The sequence below is a fragment of the Peromyscus eremicus genome, chromosome 3 (assembly GCF_949786415.1).
Source record: "Peromyscus eremicus chromosome 3, PerEre_H2_v1, whole genome shotgun sequence".
Classification (NCBI taxonomy): Eukaryota; Metazoa; Chordata; class Mammalia; order Rodentia; family Cricetidae; genus Peromyscus; species Peromyscus eremicus.
The window spans coordinates 73,492,913-73,507,390 of record NC_081418.1 but is presented as its reverse complement, the minus strand read 5'-3'; the positions used below and the strand labels follow the sequence as shown (position 1 = coordinate 73,507,390).

General features: G+C 41.8%; 1 protein-coding gene across 1 annotated transcript in view; it reads right to left on the bottom strand.

Annotated features, from left to right (window-relative positions):
* The window catches only part of LOC131907001 (broad substrate specificity ATP-binding cassette transporter ABCG2-like), a 55,888-nt gene extending 44,413 nt beyond the window's left edge, over positions 1 to 11,475 (bottom strand). The window contains 1 exon segment of the mRNA XM_059257897.1: positions 11,351 to 11,475. The gene's annotated coding sequence lies outside the window, so the exon portion shown is untranslated.
* Between the last annotated feature and the right edge of the window lie 3,003 nt (positions 11,476 to 14,478).

Sequence of the window (14,478 nt, the reverse complement as noted above, 5' to 3'; positions counted from 1 at the left end):
ATCGAGCGTTCTCTCAGTTTACCAATCTGTGAATAGGGACACTTCCCTTCACTCTTCTTTTGCCAGCTCACCCCTTTCCAGGTAGACATTCTGGCCAATTTACACTGTCGACTATTCTCAGTCAATTAAATGTTTTGGCAGACACTCAGCAGAGATAAAACAGACTGTTAAATGGGCGAGAGGTCACAGGAGAGGCCTGGACACACTCACAAGGAGTTAAGTCCCGAGGCCAGAGAGGATCAGATGGAGATATGTAACGTTGAGCTTAAGGCACTCGGGATTCCCCAAAGCCCTCATCTGCCTGAAAGTAAGGCTCAAAAGTCTTTCTAGAGCTGCAAAGGGGGGAAGGGGTTTCATTCCAATTACAGACACTGTCACAGAACTATCCCATCTTCCATTTACCGTCCTAAAAAATATTTGATTACATTTATTTGTGTGCAGTATTGTGTATGTGTGTGTGTGCGTGTGTGTGTGCGCGTGTGTGCGTGCGTGCGTGCGTGCGTGCATGCATGCATGCATGCATGCATGCGCGCACACCCACTCATATGGGGGGAGGTCAAAGGCCAACTTGTGTGAGTCAGTTCTTTCCTTCTACACGTGGGGCCCAGGGATTGAACTCAGGCCGTCAAGCACGGAGGCAAGTGACTTTATGCACTGAGTCATCGTGCAGGCCCAGGACCTAATTACCTTAACGTGGTTTGTTTTCTCCAACCCTCCCCCACCCCCTTTCACTATCAAAACTGTGAATGGAGAAGGCGACGCATGGGCCTGCAATCCTAGCATTCAGCAGGCCGAGGCAGGAGCATCTCAGGAATTCAGGTCAGGCTGGGCAGGGTGAGACCCTGTCTCAAATAATAAATAAGTAAATAAATAGGCCCCAATTCTAACCTTCGCCTTTGATTTATAGTTTTCTCTCAATGCGTAGTTATAATTTTCCTTATTGATCTTGTTCTTCTCAATTCAAGTCACATGTTTCCAATGCAACCTGAGAAAGGAGAAGAGTTTTTCCTCTACTCCACTGAGGGCAAAGGTGTTCAGGGACTGAGACCTGATGCTGTGTCTGAAACGAAGGAGATCAGGAAGCACCAGCGACAGGTACACACTACCAAAGCTCAAAATTAGCAACTGTGAGTCAACAAATTACGTAGGAAATGACTTACCCAAAACCCGGTTCTTGGTGTGTAAAGGACTCCACAAATAGAAGTCTTTAAAGAAATTTGTTTTCAGTACTGCAGCTCAACACATCAGAGTCAGATTACAAGTGACCTGTGCCCCGGCTCTGAGAGGGGAAGTGGACACATGCCCCCATCCCTAACCCAGAAGCTAGTTCCAGTTGATAACTGCTCACAAAGGAAAAATTAGTTTTCTCCAACAGTCTCTCTGGGGATACACACCAGGCCCCACGCCCAGTAGCAGATGTCCAACATAAAGAACTCAATGGCCATTGGAGGTTCTTCGTGTCTAATGGTTTCTCTGGGATTTTTTTTAAACCTTACAGGTCCTTTGTGTATATATCATGGTTTCCTTTTTTTGTGTGTGTTTTTATGGGATTTGTATGTGTGTCTGTCTGTGTCTATACATGTTTCTTTTCTTCTGCTGGTTTGTTTTGTCCTATTCTGGTTTGGTTTTTATTTTATCTTATTACTATTATTATTTTTAGATGCCTGTTTGGATCCTAATGAGAGAAGGAAAGGTGATCGATTTGGGTAGCTGGGGAAGGAGGGAGAAGCTGTGTGAGGGGGAAACTAAAATCAGAATACACTGTATTATTTTAAAAATCTATTTTCAATTAAATAATTGCCTGTGCTTCTTTCTCCTTCCTTTGTAAACAATCAGGAGACAAACTGTAAGGGAGAATCAAACACTGTCCATCAGATACAATTCACCTGATGCATATGGAACATTTGAAACAAATAATGTGACTGAGAAATTCAGACTTACTTAATTTCAATTCAATTTCTACATATGATGCTGAACTGGATAATACAAGTCTACATTATTTATTGTCTTAGGATATATTTTTATTATTAGGTTACTTATCAACAATTTTATAAAGCCGTAAGTTTTTCTATATCTTATATCAAATATATTTATTCCTAAGCTTCTAAATGGTATAAAATAGGGTTGGTGAAACAGCTCAGTGAGTAGTTGCTGCCTGACAACCTGAGTTCAATCCCGAGATCCCACATGTTTCAGGGAAAGAACCAACTCCAAGTTATCCTTCGACCTTCTCGTGTTCACTGTGGCATGCACACATGCATACACACACTCACACATGCATGCAAACACTCACACCTGTTTAAAACGTTTTAAAATAGTATTATATTTCCTTCAAAATTATCAAGTGCTTAAATGAAATTTAAAATAAACATTGCCCAGGTAACTGCTACATTCTTCTAGCTGAGAATAACAAATCTGTAACATGAGCAACTTTGGAAAGAAACATGTCTGTTTTCATACTTCTCTGAAGTCAGTCTTTTTCCTCAGGCAAAACAAATAAGGTGAATCCCCAAAGAATTAGACCTGATCTCTAAAAAGAAACTATAAAACTTCATGAAGCACCCCATTTGTTATTCAAGTGAGTTCCATACTATTTTGTTCAGTATTTCAAATACCAACAGGACAATAAAAGAAAAGCAAGATCAAGTTAAATAGCTATAATCCTTCAAAGCATCCTCCAAAGGTCTTCTTACAGTCTCAAAGGTCACTAATTACAGGTACAAGTATTTGAGTTACAGCTTTAACAACTTAGCCGAGGTCACGGAGCAAGACCGTTCTTCCTAAGGTCTTTACCCTCAGCTATCTCTTATTCATATCTGTAAATGCAAGACTCCTACTCATGCACGTATTTCCTTCAGATTACACGGCAAACCTACAATTTCTAGAAGTCAGGCTCAGCGGTTAAATGCACTTGCCACCAAGCCACATGCCCTGAGTTCAATCCCTGGGACCCATACAGTAAAAAGAGAGAATCAACTTCCAGAAGTTGTCATCTGACCTCCACATACAAACAATGGTACATGCACCCATACACACACACACACAAAAAAAAAATAAAATAAAATAAAATAAACAAATGATAAACGCACAAAAGTTTCAATTAAAAACACAATTTCTAAAAGTTGGATTTTGTGAGCTACACATGGTGGACCACAGGAGTTCAAGGAGAGTCTGAAGGTACCATGGGACTCTATCTCATAAAAGCGAACAACCGAAGCTAGGCTGTGACACACCTATAATCCCAGCACTTGGAAGGGAGAAGAAGAAGGATCAGTAGTTCAAGACTACCCTCTACTACTTGTCAGTTCATGGCCAGCATGTACTACAGGAGACAGTTGTCTCAAAAGGACAAAAAAAAAATTAAAAATATAAATCATAATTCCATAAAAATTGAATTTGCCAGCAGATTATAGCTACTAAAAAATAAGGGACCTAACAACATCTATTACTTTTGGATCCTTCAGATCTCCTCATACCCTATTCTCAATGGTTCCTATAAATAAAAGACTCACAATGTGCCATGGGTGTTAATATCACTCGCCAACACAGTAAGAATGAGAAATATTATGGTCGTTATTACTAACCTACAAACAAAATAACACAAATGGAGAAACTTAGCTCCTGATGTGTGAATGGTAAGGACCAACCCTAAACAACACCATCTAAGCACTCTCACCCGAACTGGCAATCATGGGAAGCTGAGCTGCAGTCAAAGGGGAGTGACCACAGAATCATAGATCCTGAGATCTAAAGCAAAACCAAGAGAACCAGGCAAATGTGAAGCTGAGTTCCTGAATCAGAATTTTACAGGAAGCTACACAGCGTGGAGTCTGTCACCCAATCCTTCCTCAAGAGTCTAATATGTGTCTAATACATCTCTACCACATTAAGATCTGTATTCCTGTTCACTTCTAGTTTACAACTCAATAAATGTAATCATAATCAGATGTCAAGAAACATAAACAGAAAATCAGAAGTCAACCGCAACACCGTTTTTCAAAATTATGAAGCCTACATTAGTAAATGTATTTTAAATCAGGTGTGTGTTCCACAAAAATCACAGTGGCACCCATAATGACAGCAGGAGAAACCTCTAATCCATGCGCACATCGTTTCAAATCCCATAATGCATTGTGTGTGTGGGGGGGGGAGCAGTCCCTGCAAGCCCGAGGCAGGAAACAAAAAGAATGAAACTCAGGTCAGCACAACTTTAGCCAGTGCTGGGTTAAAGCTCCTGAAGTCTGATCAAGCGGTTTATTTTTCTTACATTTTAAACACAGTAAAACGCTGGGGGAAAGTTTCCACGTGATAAATATCACAACAAAGCTTTTAGTTTGGCTACATCAAAATTCCCTTGCAATGTGCATCTCTTTTAGCAAAGCACCTTGACCTTTACCATAAGAGTAAGTTCTACTGACTGACAGACAGTGCTCAGGGTAAGGGTTTAGGGAGGAAGGATTTGTATTAAACATAAGACGGGTTCTACTGATTGAGAGGACTGCTTAGGATACTGGGGGATTCCCGTGAAGGCTGACTCCATAGAATGGCAAAGGATCAGCAGATTGTTAGACAACATCCACCCCGGCCTTCTGGGAGAACAGGGTCATTTCCTTCCTTTGAAGAAAAAAGCCTGTATGTTTAACAGTTCTAGTTTTTAGTGTTTTCTGCCAGCTGTGCCCTCTATAATACATCACGGTGGTACTGCTGCACGCTAACAGGAACAGAGTAAATGTGTATTTGAAATTTAACTCAACACTTTGAAATTTAACCAACAGGTTAAAAAGCACAGAAGAAGAGTGTCTCAAATTCTGGGTATGTTACATTCTGTTCTGAACTTGGGGGGGGAAAGCACAGGAAATAAAAATATTGCCAAGGACATTTATTTTGAGAAGGAAGAAGCAAGATTAAAGACTTGTCCCAAGAAAACACTAAAGAGGAAAAAGCTTCATAATCGATGTAAGGATACTTTGAAAATCTCAGGTTCTACACAACTTCCTTTCACATCCATTCAGTTATTATTCGGTATGTGACTTAATGAAGCTACATAGCTAACAAAATACTCCTGGTTCCTTCTCAGAATAATAAGCAGAAGCTAATTATTTTATAATACTTAAATATTATAAAATTTATATGTGGACTATATATTTTATAATACTTATTAGGTCAATATTTAATTTAAAAACTGGGCATTCACTTAAACTCCTAAATCCTGCCAGTTTTATTTCCTTCTCAGAATTTCCCTCATGGATTCTCAAGAAAGAATCCAAACTGACGACTATGATCAGGTCTTATCTAGTAGTAGTCTGTGTGGAGATCACATAAGGGAGGGCACCTACTAGCATGCACAGAGGCACAGGGTCCTGGATTCTATTCACAACATCAAACAGAGACTCAAGAGGACACTTGGTACCAACAACAAACTCGGTTTTTAACATCATTCTAAATAAACATAATCAGAGCGCCAGGTTTGAGACATGACAACGAGCCTATAAATTAGTGCGATACCAGAGGCAAAGGAAATACTTCCAAAAGTGACGGGAGAGGTGAATATATAAAAACAGCATAACGTCAAACCTGGCATCAAAAACTGGGACAATCTGAGCAGCAAATCAAACAGGGAAAACATTGGATTATGGCCCAACATACAAAATAAAATTCCCTGAGCCAGTACTGACCCAAAGAGTTAATAAGTAAAGGAAAGGTACACTGAGCTGCTCCTTGGAGAAAAAAAAATTGGAGACACAGGGGTAAAACTCCTTTTAAAACATATCAGTAAAACAACTACAACGTGCAACATGTTCTGCAACTGTGTGCCAAAATCGCTGAACAGTTGTTTAAGAAGAAAGAGGATATACACAGTTCAAGTGTGTCTCTCCCAAGATACACCTTATTTACAGAGAGAAAAGCGAAATCCTTCATCAAGGGGATTACCATCAGTGAGAAGACGTATCAGCCTCTCATACCCTGGTATACTGACGGGATGCACTTAGCCAGGAACTTCACTTTTGTGACATTGTCCTCCCCCAAAAAACCAGAGTATCAATCTAGTCCTGAGAAGGTATCAAATACAAAGGCAGTGCAACGTACATATGAATGGACTAATGGCTTCTCTAGTGTCAAGATCAGGAGTAAAATAAGGCTTGTTTTGTATACTGGAAGTGTTAAATACATTGGAAGAAACTAAATATATAGCAGCCAACTATGATGTGGCAAATTCAGATGAACCTAGATCAAAACAATGGAAAGACAAGAGAAAGTGAAGTGGAGTACCCAGTGACCAGTACTATATTACTGTACTAACATTAGATGATTAGTTCCATCAGCTCTGTTAGAGTTACGCAAGTTATCAGACTACTCTGGACTAGACTGTTGCGTTGTCTTGCAACTTTTTAGTAAGTCAACATACGCTTCAAAATTAAGACAAATAAGAAAATAAACAACATTCCTCAATGTTTATATGGAAAGCATAATCTTTTTTTTTCTTGAAAGCATAATCTTTGATCTTGAAGATATTTTAAATTTAAATTTGTACAACTCAGTCAAGGCTGTATTTTTGCAATGTACTGTTTTATAAAAAAAAATACAAAAACATTTCTTGAAACATTACATTTGAGTAGTGAAGTTGAGATGAAGTGTCAGTCATGAGCCCCTCCTGGAGCCAAGCTACAGGGAATGCCTTTGACATATAAAGGGGGAGCAAATCCTGGCAGTTTATTGCATCTTTTCACTTTTAGAGTAAAAGAATTAAGGAAAGGGTGGCAACTGTTTTTGTTGTTGTTGTTAAAAGCCATTTGAATAACCTCAGAGTAAACCAGTTATTAAGGGTAAGTATTTTTGACACTGGGGGATAATTATTCTGCTTCCACAGGTGAAATTCTGAAGCAAGATTCTGTACACCTTCCTGGGGGAAAGGAGATCTATATCTATACCTGGAACTCAAGACATAATGGCTTGTTTGTAGATTTAGGGAAATTAACTAAGTAGCCAAAAAAGGTCTGTCCTGGAATGGATCCACAGCCTAAGGTGGCCACTTATTTGCTGTGTAAATCAGTACCACACATGCCAAATAAATTCTACTTCTAGCTTAGATTTGAGGGTGGAGGTGAATGAGTAGGCTGGTGTGAACTAAACTATACTACTAGGTTTAGTCATGACAAATTATGCTACTAGTTCTTAACTAAAAGTAATCTGTTGCTTTATAATTGCTGAAGTACACATTTTACTTGAAGTATTTATCATAGGTGGTATATTGGATATTGGATATATAAAATATATAGTTTCTCTTCTACTACACTCTCATAAAAATGAACATTCCTGTAACTGAATTACAGACAGGCACACACACCAGTAACCTTCCAGAAAACACCAGCTTTGATATCCAATAATTCAATTGTATTCTATCTCTAATTACTCTGTCATCAGCTAAGGGCTCAGTCCCATTAGACGGCCCATATTTCAGACATCCATCCAAGTAATAGGTTGTCACCTGTACTTCTAAATGACTGGTTATAATCACGCTTCCCATAGCCTCTCTTGGGTTGAATAAACATAGATAACTTTACGGAATGCAGGGAGACACTACTTAAGTTTAACAGAGTATCAAGATACTGATAGCAGAGCATGGTAGCATTTACCTACAAACCCAGCAGTTGGGAGGCAGAGGAAGGGGAAATAACTAAAAGTTCAAGGCCAGCCTGGTCTACATAGAGCAAGTTCCAGGCCCACAACAGCTAGATAGTGAGACCCTGTCTCAAAAAGCACAAAATAAAACAAAAGGATAGATGTCATAAAGGACACAGAGGAATGACAAGAAAAATACCTACTCTCAGAGACGTCAGTCAGGGTCTTCAGCTTTTATCCTGTGGAGCTGAGAGATGGCCCAGGCAAGTCAATCTTCCTGTCCAGATATTACTGCTTAAGAAGTTTTATAGACCTGAACCACCAGCCCCCTTCCTCCCTTTCCAGAGGTTCACAGGTGGAGCTAAAAGTCTTAACTCTCTCATCACTAGCCCTTTCTGAGGTCAAGTCCATCCTAAGACTACCCAGGAGCCCCACCCTAGGCCAGCTCACTCATTTAAACTGTAATGTGAATGAACTAGCCACTCTGGCTGGGGTTGGGGTGGAGGTGCAACCCGATGATGAATCCTGGGACCTAACCTCATTAAGCATAACAAAAGACATGAAATCTCCGAAGATGCTAAGGATTCAGGGAGGTCTCTGACTGGGATGAAGCAAAGATCAAATATATTTTTCTACCACAGTAACATCATCTCCATGTGTGGAACAGAATGAAAGGGGCAGAGAGACTATGAATCTAACTCAGATCACACGTTGGCAAAACAAAGAGCAGGGTCTCTTAGACTTCCTACCACCGTAGGTGCACGCTGAAATAATAGGGATATCTTACTCCCCCAGTTTCTACTCTTTCTGTAATTGTATTCTTTGTGTTTATTAATAAAAATTTTTAGAAACAAACTTTTAGTTATTAAAAGCAAGAGGCTGCAACCACAAGTAAATTTTAAGGTAAAAATTCAACCTAAATTAACTTCTATCAGGGTACCAATTTAATGTCCCTAGAGCTGTGTTATCTAAAATAGAACCCACGAGCTATATGTGACTTGAGCTATATGTGACTTGAAATGTGAATAGTGTGAACTAAGACATGGTGTATATGATACAGCAGATTTTAATTAGTATAAAAGCTATCTCAACAGTTTCATAGTGATTGCAATTTTAAATTATATTTAATATAGTATTTTATACACTGTTATTTACAGATATAAACATCATGTTGTCTTCTTTGAGCCTCACAACTATAAACTTAGCTTGGCAAGAGAGGATGTGAGCCACTGATCTGCTAGAACTGGGTCCCCAGCACTTTAACCTTTTTCCAGGTTGTGCGCAACTCCACGTGTTTAATACTTACATAGTACAAAAGCTTAAACAACTAACTCATTTAGCATTTCTAGTGACAAGTCAGACAAAAATACTAAATGTCCACAGCCCAACGTACTACTTTCCTGGAACTTCAAATGACCCATCCAGGAACCCATGCAGGGTTCCTTCAATAAAATATGGATCATCCTAACTCCTGTGTTCCCTGGTCTCAAGAAGAAATTGCCATACAGATATGAAGTGACTTATTTAATGGTAGAAAAGGATTGGCACTGTTTACAGACCCAAACTCGGTCTATGTCTCCCCATCAACAGTCTCTTCTCCTCCCTGCATGCCTTGATAGTGAGCTACGAAGGACTTGCAGGATATATAGAAAATACACATTCCTGGATGGAGGAGAGAGCTCAGTTAGTAGAGTACTTGTAAATATTCGGACCTGCCTTGTAATGCCAGTGCTGGTGAGGGAGCACTGGACAGAGACAGCTGATAGGCCAGCCAAGCCTACTTGGTGAGCTCCGGACTAGCGTGAGACCCTCTCAAAAAATAAGATGATGGCCTGAAAAAGGACATGTGAGGTTCTCCTCTGCCCGCCCCCAACACAGTTAGGTGAGGGTGGGGGTGGGGAGGATGGAGGGAAAGAACGGGAGGGGAAACAGTAAGATAAGGAGAGACAGACAGGCATGGTGGACACTGATAAAAATTCAGCAGTCTTTTTCTCCTTTCCTATAACTGTGCGATTAAAATGCCGACCCAGCAGCTTGAGTGCAAGCCTGAGAGTGGCTGGCTGTGCAACACACTTGCATGTAGGAAGCCCTCTAGGGCACATTGAAGTCCACTCCTTGTAGTTAGTCCAAGGATACGAAGATTTTAAGTCAACTGAATGGAACGGTGCATGCAAAGTGAAATATTTTCTTCTTCCTTTAAAATAACTCTGTCGTCCCTTTCTTTCTATCCCTTCTTTTCTCCAGCCTGTGGTCTAATCACGGTGGCCCAGGCACCAGGACAGATGCCCTTAAGGACAGTTAGGTTCACAGAGCCCTCGGGGAGCCTTCCTCTTTCTTCGTAAGACATTCACCTAGAGTGCCTTCAAGAGAGAAGTCACAAAGGTTGTTGCTTTCCTCAAACTTAATTTTTAACCTGCAGGGTTACTTGAAGATATAGGACACTTTAAATTACCTGGTGCTACTAAAACTAATTTCTAGCCATATCCCCAGGCTCAATGGTCACAAATCCAGAGGATCAACCCATGTTCCATAGGGTCTAATCTCACCAGGGTTACCTTTGCTCTTCCTGAGAAAATTACCATACTCATTAAGATTAATCATCACTGGAGCAGGAGAAATAATTTTGGTCTATCCCTAACCACTCATCTCTATTTTATTTATTTATTTTTGGGGTTTTGTTTGTTTGTTTGTTTGTTTTTGTTTTTTTCTAGACAGGCTTTCTCTGTGTAACAGCCCTGGCTGTCCTGGAACTCACTTTGTAGACCAGGTTGGCCTCGAACTCGTAGAGATCCACCAGCCTCTGCCTAAAGGTGAGTGCCATCACTGACGATTTCATTTCTATTTTAAACAACTAGTATACTACCACCATTGAATATCATTCCCTAAATATTTCTTTTGTCTTCATAAGTAAATTAACTATGAGCTCAAAATCTGATATTCTCTCAGCTTCCCAGCAAATGGTGAATAACTGAAAAGCAAAGACGAAAATAATAGAAGACTTTAACTATCCACAGAAACTTCCAGTATTATTTCCGTAACTACTGCAATAAGTTGGTTAATTTTTTAAAGTTAATTATTAAAAATCAAGAGTGTGGTGTGATGGTGCCCTGTAATAGTCCCAGTGCTGGAATGGCTGAGGCAGGAGAATTATTTCCCAGCCAACCCGGGGAAATCACAGAAAGACCCCTACTCTGAAAACACAAGAAGAAAAGGAGACAATTGAAAAGAGTAATCGGAATGCATTACATCCACATATGAAATTGCCAAAGAGCAAAATGTAAAGCAAAGGCAAATAATAATAATAATAATAATAATAACAATAAAAGACTCAACTATTCCCAGAAACATTCGAAAGGGAGCCCAGTAACAAGACACCTAAAACTGACAAACTTTAGGCCCCGGGGGTGGGGTTAAGAACAGACTGTTCAGTCCCCTGGAAAACTTCTCCTCCACTTGTAGTACCTACTGAGACTCTCGCTCTGCAAGTTTAACCCATCCATCCAAGAGCAATTACCGTCTCCAAACATTCGGAGCAAATAGGGGTTGGACTTTAGCCTCCCGCCCTGGACCGCAGACCCGCTATCACCGCACAGCACAAGTTTCTGGAGAAATGACTGAACTACTCCGTTCGTATCAAGCCCTACTCACTTTCAGAAACACACCGCACGGTCCCCTCGCCCGCCCGCACGGCGCCTAGCACACTCACGGGGCTTCCCTGGCCGCCGCTCACCTCGCTGTCCCGGGCGGAGCTGCAGCTCCGCCGCCCAGACCCGCTCGCACGCCCGCCCGCTCGCACGCCGACTTGCACACGGCCGCCCAGAGCGTCTGCTCGCCTTCCACCGGCGCCCGAGGCTCCGCCGCAGTGACGTCAGCTTGCACCGCCCGGCCGATCGCGGGCAGGTGAAGCCGGTCGTCCCAGGAGCCGCTGGACACACGTGGGCGGGGGGCTTCCTGCGCCACTGAGGCGGAGAGCCCGGGTCATGGCGGAGGCGAGCCGCTGCCCTGAGGTCAGAGGCCTCGAATGAAAATATACTCCTACTTCCTTCACCTTTGTGATTTTCGAGGAACCACAAGATACTGAGGATGCAATTTTAGGCAAATTACTATATTGCAATTGTGGCGGGCTGGACTTGGGGTGGACTTTCCGGGCATTTATGGAGATGGGGTAGATGGATGGCCTCCTGAGGAGAGGAAGGGGCTGGATTCCTTTCTTGTTTGGGGACTTTATCAGGCAACTGGCAAGAGCGGAAGGATCCTGTGCTAGAAGTTAGGGGCTTCTCTTAGGTGGATGTACCGAACACTAGAATGGGGTGGGTCAATGCCTTAGGAAAAAAAAGACATATAAACTGGAAGACACCAAATTCATCTCTCATGATGGTGAAACTTTCTACATCCAGGTAATCCTGAAAAGAAGCACCAGCTAAGCTTCAGTCTTAGGGTTTCCATTGCTGTGATGAAACACCATGACCAAAAGCATCTTGGGGAGAAAAGTGTTTTGCTTAGCTTCCACACCAAAGTCAATAATTGAAAGCAATCAGGACAAGAACTCAAACAGAGCAGGAACCTGGAGGCAGGAGCTGATGCAGAGGCCATGGAGGGTTGCTGCTTACTGACTTGCTCAATTTGTTTGTTTTTTGTTTTTTGTTTTTTGTTTTTTTTTAGAACCCAGGACTACCAGCCCAGGGATGGCCCTATCTGCAATGGGCTGGGCCCTCCGAGATCAATCACTAATTTAAAAAAAAAAAAAAAAAGTCCTACAGGCTTGCCTACAGCCAGATCGTTGTGTATATATATATATAATTTTTTATTGAAATTTTTTTCTTTCTTTTTACGTACCAACCCCTGTTCTCCCTCCCTCCCCTTCTCCTGCTCCTCCCCCCACCACCTACCCCCATCCCATCCCCATCCCCTCCTCAAAGAGGGTAAGGCCTCCCTTGGGTAGTCAACACAGTACAGCCAGATCTTGTGGAGGCTTTTTCCCAACTGAGATTAAGGTCTTCTCAGATGAATGTAGCTCTGTCAAGTTGACAAAAAAAAAAAAAAAAAAGCCCAGCTGAATCATTGTGAACTTGACACACCAATAAAATACTATTTAACAACACTCTTTTCTTTTTTGTATCCCCAAGATCTCATATTAATATGTGACAATATAAAACATATTACAAACTTAAAAGTCGGAATTTACAAATTCAAACAAGTTAAAAACTGCTTCTTTTTTAATCCAAGGTCTCTTAACTGTGGACTCCTATAAAGACAAAATAAGTTCGGCCCTTTCTTACTCCAAGAAGAAAGAACCAGGCAACAGTCACAATCAGATCAAAACAAAACCAAAGTCCAACCATGTCAAGCTCAGTGCCAGACTTCTGGGATTCATGTGAGAATCACGCATGGTCCTCTGGATTTGTCCAAAGGGCTTGCCACAGCACACACAGCTTGTCTCGTAACCTCAGGTCTTCTCCATTCTAGGGCTGCTGCTGTCCTTCCCAGTGGTCCCACGGTGGTGGTATCTCCAAAATGCTGGGGGTTTCTGTTGCAACTGGACTTTCACCAGTAGCTTCTCCCGGGTTCTCTTTCCGGACTCCAGCCCAGCCAAACGGTGTCAAGCCTCAGCTGCTCTCCAGGAGCCTTTCATGCCTTCAAAACCAGGACCACCTGGTAACTTAGAGTACCAAGTTCTGCTGTCAGCACTGGGTACAACCTTGGCTGCCTCCGGAAGACAGCTTCCATGCTCCGGGGTGCTGAAACACTTCCCAGTAGATTTTTACCTCAGTGATGCTGGCCTCTTCTTAATCACCACTAATTTCTTAGCTCTAGCTAACCAGCAAGCGTCCATTGTCTCAGCAAAGCAAAGGTTTCATTCAGTGGTTCTTGTTAATTTTAGTTGATTTTTCAACCGCAGCTTAAAAATTAAGAACCATAGATTCTTTTTTTTTTTTTTTTTTTTTTGGTTTTTCGAGACAGGGTTTCTCCGTGTAGCTTTGCGCCTTTCCTGGAACTCACTTGGTAGCCCAGGCTGGCTTCGAACTCACAGAGATCCGCCTGGCTCTGCCTCCCGAGTGCTGGGATTAAAGGCGTACGCCACCACTGCCCAGCTAGATTCTTAATTCAAAATAGCAAATGGCCCAAACAGACTCTTTGAACTTCACAACAATCCATGACTCTATCTAGCCAGGATAACTACTAAGGGTGCTACGAAGAAAATCGTAGGTCCCTTTTGGGTTCTTAGTTTCCTTGGTTTAGAAATAAATTAAAACAAAACTCAAGGAAGTTCAAGGAATATGACAATTAAAACAAATGGGTTAGGCAAGCTGAAACCGTGGCATCTGTGGCTAGGAGGGAGAGAAAAGCCATCCCTTTTTCTGTGGCAGTTACCGAGCAGCCACACTTGTGGAAGGAGGGGATGGAGTGAGACCCAAGGTGTCTGGAAAGGCATTCTTGGACTTTGCCAGTGTCTGAAAGAAAAAGAATGAAGAAAGGGGTAAAGTTCAACAATATTTACAAGAAAGAAGCTCTGTAAGGGACTGTACTGATGAAGAGAGGCACTTCTGCTCACGGAGAGCAGCTGAGGCTTGGCATTGTGTGGCTGGGCTGGAGTCCACGAAGAGACCCCAGGAGAAGCTATTGGTGTACATTGTCTCCTTAAGGGAGCAGTTATTCCTCCTGTCTACTTGGCAGAGCTTAGGTTAAGTAGAGGGATGGTTGATCAGCCCACCTGGATTAACTCTTACGGGAGGAGATAGTAGTATGTAATGATCTAATCTTTGGAGCAGATCAGAATTTCTTCACCCAAGGCCCCATTCTTTTGACCAAGAAGAAATAGCTTTGCCTCAATAGGCCTCAACAAACCAAGAAGCCTCA